Below are 6,000 nucleotides of genomic sequence, written 5' to 3' on the forward strand. Positions count from 1 at the left end.
TTTTCGTTGTATATTTGGCAGTGTATGATGAAGAAGTGAAACTTATAAAGGCCAACATAGAGAACAAGACTAGACCTTGTTAAAAAAAACAAAACAAAAACACTCAAGCTGCACAATCACACATTTGTAGATATGTCCGTAATATTAAACACATGCAACTACTAAAAAGAGCTACAGCAGGATTTCCTTTTTTAAAAATTCCTGGAGCAAATTACCACCAAGCTCAGTGTGATTTTTTTTTAAGATAGAAAGATTTATTCTAGATAAACCAAAGAAAGCAAACACAGTGCTGAGATGCTGTTACATCAATATTATGGGCCTAGATGACTTTTGTTTAGTATCTTAATAGCTCGGTCATTTGTTATTCATTCAGCTACACAAGAGACACCAGGGTGTTATGAAGGACAATACTCTCGGGGCATTTTGAGTTCAATGTGTGTTTCTCTACTTATGCAGAACATGTGTTGGCATCAGCGATGGTTACAACAGGGGAATCACAATATACAGTGAAGTTTTACCACGTTGTTCTGAGATAATTTTCTGTTTCTTAAAACAATCTTTGGGACAGCTGAAGCATAGTTCTGGTGCTCTGTGATAGAACATACTGGATATATGCTTCCTTTCTATTTTTTAACCTCCTACTTCTTATATTATCTCAGATGAAGAGTTAAAAGAGTTCTCCAAAAGAATAAAAAATAAATCCCTAACAAAAAGTATGTTGAGCTTCAAAACAGGCCAACAGGAAGGAATATATGTCACTTATACCTGAAGCTATAAACAAGGTGACTGAGAAAATAGATTGAAGTCCGGTGATTCGCAAAGATACACACACACACACACACACACACACACACACACACACACACAGAGTTACATGCATTGGGTTTTACTACTTTGTCCCCAGAAGGACATCTTTGTTACCCTAGGTGTTTTGTGGCCTCAGATTCAGAGAAATTCTAATGAGAGAAGTAAAAGGAAATGCACACAGTATCGTTCTATTTCTAAATTTCTTGGGATGAAAATCCTTTAAGTGCCTGTAAGTAGCTGTGCAATTTGGATACATTATTTAATTTGTATGGCCTCAGTTCCCTGTCCTGGAAAACAAAGGGATAGGATTAGGTAACCTTTACGGCCTCTTCCAGTTCTAAAAGGCAGTTAACAAATTCAACAAACCTTATATAGGTTTCCAGTTTTTAAAAATGTGTAATGTTTTGAAAGCAACCATTTTTATTAAGAAAAAATAACAATTGACAAGATTTTCACAGCATGACTAACATCCAATAAAATATGAAGTTTTGTTTAAGATTTACTGTGCCAAATTAAGAATCCAGGCAGTTGTGTTTTCTAAGTACTAGAACGTTGTCACTTCGACAAATGAGTAGCAAGAGTTCATCACATTGGGACTAAGTTAATTCAACAAGGCTTTATGGCATCCTAGATTATTAGCTACTCCTTGGCATTCAAGAAATAGTAAAACAACAAATGAAATATATTAACAAACGTTCCATGAGAAAAAGACAGTATCTTTGATGAATAATACACTTACTCAATATGTTGTCACTTGAACCAGGTGACAGTTGAAAATATTTCCTTCCCCACCTCCTCTCCCATCCTGCATCCAAATTCTCAAACCATGCTTTTTATTCTTGTTTAGAGCAATCATACAGTATCTAAATTTACCATAAAGTAGATGACTCAGGTAGATAATTTCTGCATTGTAAAATTCACTTTCTTCCTTATAGAATCTGCTATTTCTTTATCAGTTGTGGTCCTCTTCAAGTACATCTGTAAATAATATGAATAAGGAAGTCTAGCATTGTCTTCTCAGGAAGTTTTCAGCCAAATAAAGTATATACAGAAACAGCTTATCAAAGGTACTGAATTGATGCAATTATATGGAATTCTCTCTATCTCTTCTTTTCATTTCCTCTACTGACTGGAGTTTCACCATATTTTCATTCCAGTTTGTGACTCTAAAATTACACAGTATTTATCCAGATTCTATTTCATTCAGCTACTAGTTAAAACTACAATACATACTCCAGTACAGCTATTTTTTTAAAAAAATTAGGAATTATTCATTTTTCATTAATAATAATAACTGCACCATACGGAAAAAAGTGCTATCATGTTTAAGAAAGCATAAAGAGAATTGGTCTAATAATGTGTGTTTTGGAAAGATGACTCTTGTCATATTTTCTTATACATTACTGATAGCATCAGTTAATACATTAAAAATTGAGTAATATAATCAAAATTCCTGATTAGATAATGTTAATTTTAAAATTAAAATCTTTTCTTTTTCATGTTTTAAATTATACTAATAACCTGCCATCATCAAAGATTTTAAAGCAATAATGTAAAAAAAAATAGTAACATAATTGTAGAATTGAAATAAGACATGTTCTTTGAATCTACATCACAGCTCACTATTTTCAATAGTACTTAGGTCTCTAAGTCTACAGAAAATATTTTGGACTTGCACATTAAAAGATAAACAATAAACCTATTGAGAAGATGACATACCTTAAGAGTGATTTAATCATAATGATGATGATTTAAAAATATTCTTACGGAAAATTTTTAACAACAAAATAATTTCAAATTATACCTTTGAAAATGTTACTAACATCAACTTTCAAATCAAAGAAATAGTCCTATTCGTGACTGTATTATTTGTTGTATTTTCATAAGTAATGATATGCTAAACTGAAATGCACATGATATAAATAGAAAAAATTTGAATGGTTAAAAAATTAGAATTTCAGTTCTATGTGAAAGCCATTCTCTTAACATACTTTAAGTTGAAATGATTGAGTACCTTCATCACTCTACTTACATTTGTACTATCTACAAAACAAGCAAACAAAATCAACAAATAGGTTGGTATATAAAAACTTGGATAAGTTTTCCATTCTCATTGTAGCATCTGAACAGATTTTTCAATGTGTAAGGAAAACAAAAATGGATTTTATTTACCTATCTTTTTTTTTTTTGAGCTTCAAGTAACCACATCATTCATTTTGTTGCAAAATTTTATACATGCTATGAAAGGATGGCTTGTTTCTCTTTTAATACCACTACCTAAGTTTCTGAATGTTTGGGAGCTTTTTATTTTATTCTAGATACCATTTTTTAGTCAAGTGTTGGTTAAAGTAAAGTATTCATAGGGATTTCACAGTTCATTTGTAAAGATTTTTCCTGTCAGATCTGAGGGAAAAAAAACACACAACATAGATTATTAAAACATTTCCTGACACATTAATAAAATAATGCCTTGAAGGGTGGGAAAATCAAAATTCCATTGTTTGAATTTCAACTCTAAAAATTATATTCACGTAGTGATATAAAGGGATACTTATTAAGAAAAATACATCTCCCATCAGATAATAATCCTGTTGCTTTCAAATGCTGCCTACCTTTCGGTAAAAAGTGCTAATTCAGGTATTATTTAAGCTACCTTTAAATGGAAATTTTTCTACTGACATAACTCCACATAAGACCAGAATAAAATAGCTGAGGAATGTGATAACAACAAAAGAGAAAATATGTGTTTTCAGGAAACATTTGAATATAGCTCATTTGTAAATGAATGTGTACATAATTTTAAAAGAACATGTTAATCTAAAATAGCAACATCGTCATTGAGTGGCAGCCATTTTGGAAACCATAGCCACCATCTTCACTTATTTGCTATTATCAGACTGAGTTTCCATTTCTTTTAATACCCTCTCTTTTCTTTTCTCCTGCAAAGACTAATTTCTTTGAAGTTATTTCATTCTCCTTTCATCATTGCATTGTATCACTCTTAGTTCTCTAAGTATCTCTCTTTTACCTACGTCTTCTTATGGCCTCAGTTTCTCTAATAATAACCTTTAATAACATTATCAATCATTTCACATTTTAGTCTTTATTATTCAAACTTGATATTTGATGAAACCACTTTAAGTAGCCTAGAAAAGTGTGTAAAAAACACTAATATTTTATATTTAATTAAAATTTATTGTGCCCCTTGAAAATGTTTCCTGAAATAATACTCATGTCTCTTTTTAATGCCTGAACTTATGTTATAATTTGGTTTCTTCTTCAAAGGGCATATTTAAGTTTAAAAATACTAAAGAGAATTTTGCCCTTATAGAGTGGAAGGTGAGGGGAAACATTTTTTTATTTTCTTTTAACCATCATCAAAAAGAAACAAAGCAGTAGACATTTTACAGCAAATTTATAATATTTAAAAATAAGCAAGAATTAAAGTAAAAAAAAAGTTGACTCAAATCTGGTGTCAATAACGTTAGAAGAGTTCATATGTATATTCTTTCTCCACCCCCTTTTTTTGTTTTCAGTCAACCTTTGAAAGTTTCTTGAGAAAGCTGTATGAGTTGAGTTCTAGCTTCAGAGTTAGAAAGTCAGAGTTCAAATCTTGAGTCTAGAAAAGGCAAATAAGTTCCCAGAGCCACCCTCCATTAATCTTTCAAATAAAGGATGGAAGTTATAAGTATTCTGTGACAATTAAAGTAAGGCATATCAAATACTTACCAGAGAAACTGGCACCTGGGAAGAGTTTAATAAAGTTGGCCTTTATAATGTCATTAGTATTTGCCAGACAACAAAGTATCACACACAAAAATAATAATTATGTGTATATATACATACATATATGTGTATACATACATACATATAGATAGATTTAGGGACAGGTAGAATATGTTGACTCTAACACTTTTAGGAGGAGTGGCATTGGGTAAATCAACGTACTCTCTGAGTTTACATTTCCACTTTTATAAAATAGTCTATATATTTGATAGAACAGCAAAATCTGTGCTATATCAATAAATGCTTATAAATGTCTAATTTTCATTTGCTGATTCCTTGTGGTGTAAATCCTCTACCACGGCCAATTTGAAGCTTCCAACACAGAGTGGGGAAGAGATGCACAGTTGCGCATCATTATAGGTAAAATATAGTATTTCTAATTATATTATTGCTTATATTATTTCCCCGTATAGATTCAATAATTGTAAACAATATCAAAAGCAAAGATATTAATGAAATACTATACAAAATTAGGAATTAATGAATTTCGAATATTATCTTTTTAGTGTAATTTATTTCAGAAGTTTTTATAATTTTTTTTTTTTTTTTTTTGTAATAAGGGTCATGTTCAGCAACTCAGCTCTGAAAATGTAACCATCATCCCTTGTGGCCCAAGAGGAACTATCTCCGGTATAACAGTGCATGAAGATTAAATGAGATAATACTGGCAAAAGCCCCTATGCTGTTTTCTTTTTTAGCAAAGCACTTTGCAAGGTACATAAGTCTATATCTATATTCTTATGTAGAGATTTACTTGTTATGACTTATTTACACGTTTCTTTGCCACAATACAGTGAATTATTGCTTTTGTCTGAGTCAAGGAGGGAAAGTAGATGAGACTACCAAAACAAACAAAAACGAATAAACAAAGCCCACTATCAGACACAACTCAGTCTAGAAAAGTTTTAAGTTTCCAACAGTGCAATCTCTCTGAATATATTTCAGTGTTAAAAGACTGCTTAATATTGCCTGCATTAGTAATTTTAACTTTTATGATTATATGAGAAGTAAGTACCATAAACATTTATACTAAAACTTTTTTAAAGTTTAAATTTTAATACTTAATTAGAAATATTAATATAAAATACACAATTCTATAATATGTATTATAGAATTAACATTAAATCAGCAATAGAAAATCTTAAAGCATGTAGATCAGACTAAAGGAAACATTTCAATATTTCTCTTCCTAGATAGATTCATTTGCCTGAGCCAGTTGATTTTTTAAAAAAATTAAGCATAGCATGATTCAAAATTGGCACCCTGGGGAATCATTGCCACCATAAGGAATTCTCTGAAAAATCAATTAAAGCAACGTTAAGTAAATTAAATGAAAGGAAGCTCCTTCACTGAAACTCTCAAAATACAAACATGTTAAAACTATACCAAGTTACTCTATATTCAAAA

At 30.6% G+C, this 6,000-nt stretch overlaps 1 long non-coding RNA gene across 1 annotated transcript; it reads left to right on the forward strand.

Moving 5' to 3' along the window:
• Nucleotides 1-1,777: 1,777 nt before the first annotated feature.
• Nucleotides 1,778-5,265, forward strand: LOC132682718 (uncharacterized). The gene is made up of 3 exons (XR_009611827.2): nt 1,778-1,874; nt 4,906-4,953; nt 5,154-5,265. It is a non-coding gene; the product is annotated as an uncharacterized LOC132682718 (long non-coding RNA).
• The last annotated feature ends 735 nt before the right edge of the window (nt 5,266-6,000 follow it).

Source organism: Panthera onca, chromosome C2 (genome assembly GCF_046562875.1).
Source record: "Panthera onca isolate mPanOnc1 chromosome C2, mPanOnc1 haplotype 2, whole genome shotgun sequence".
NCBI lineage: Eukaryota > Metazoa > Chordata > Mammalia > Carnivora > Felidae > Panthera > Panthera onca.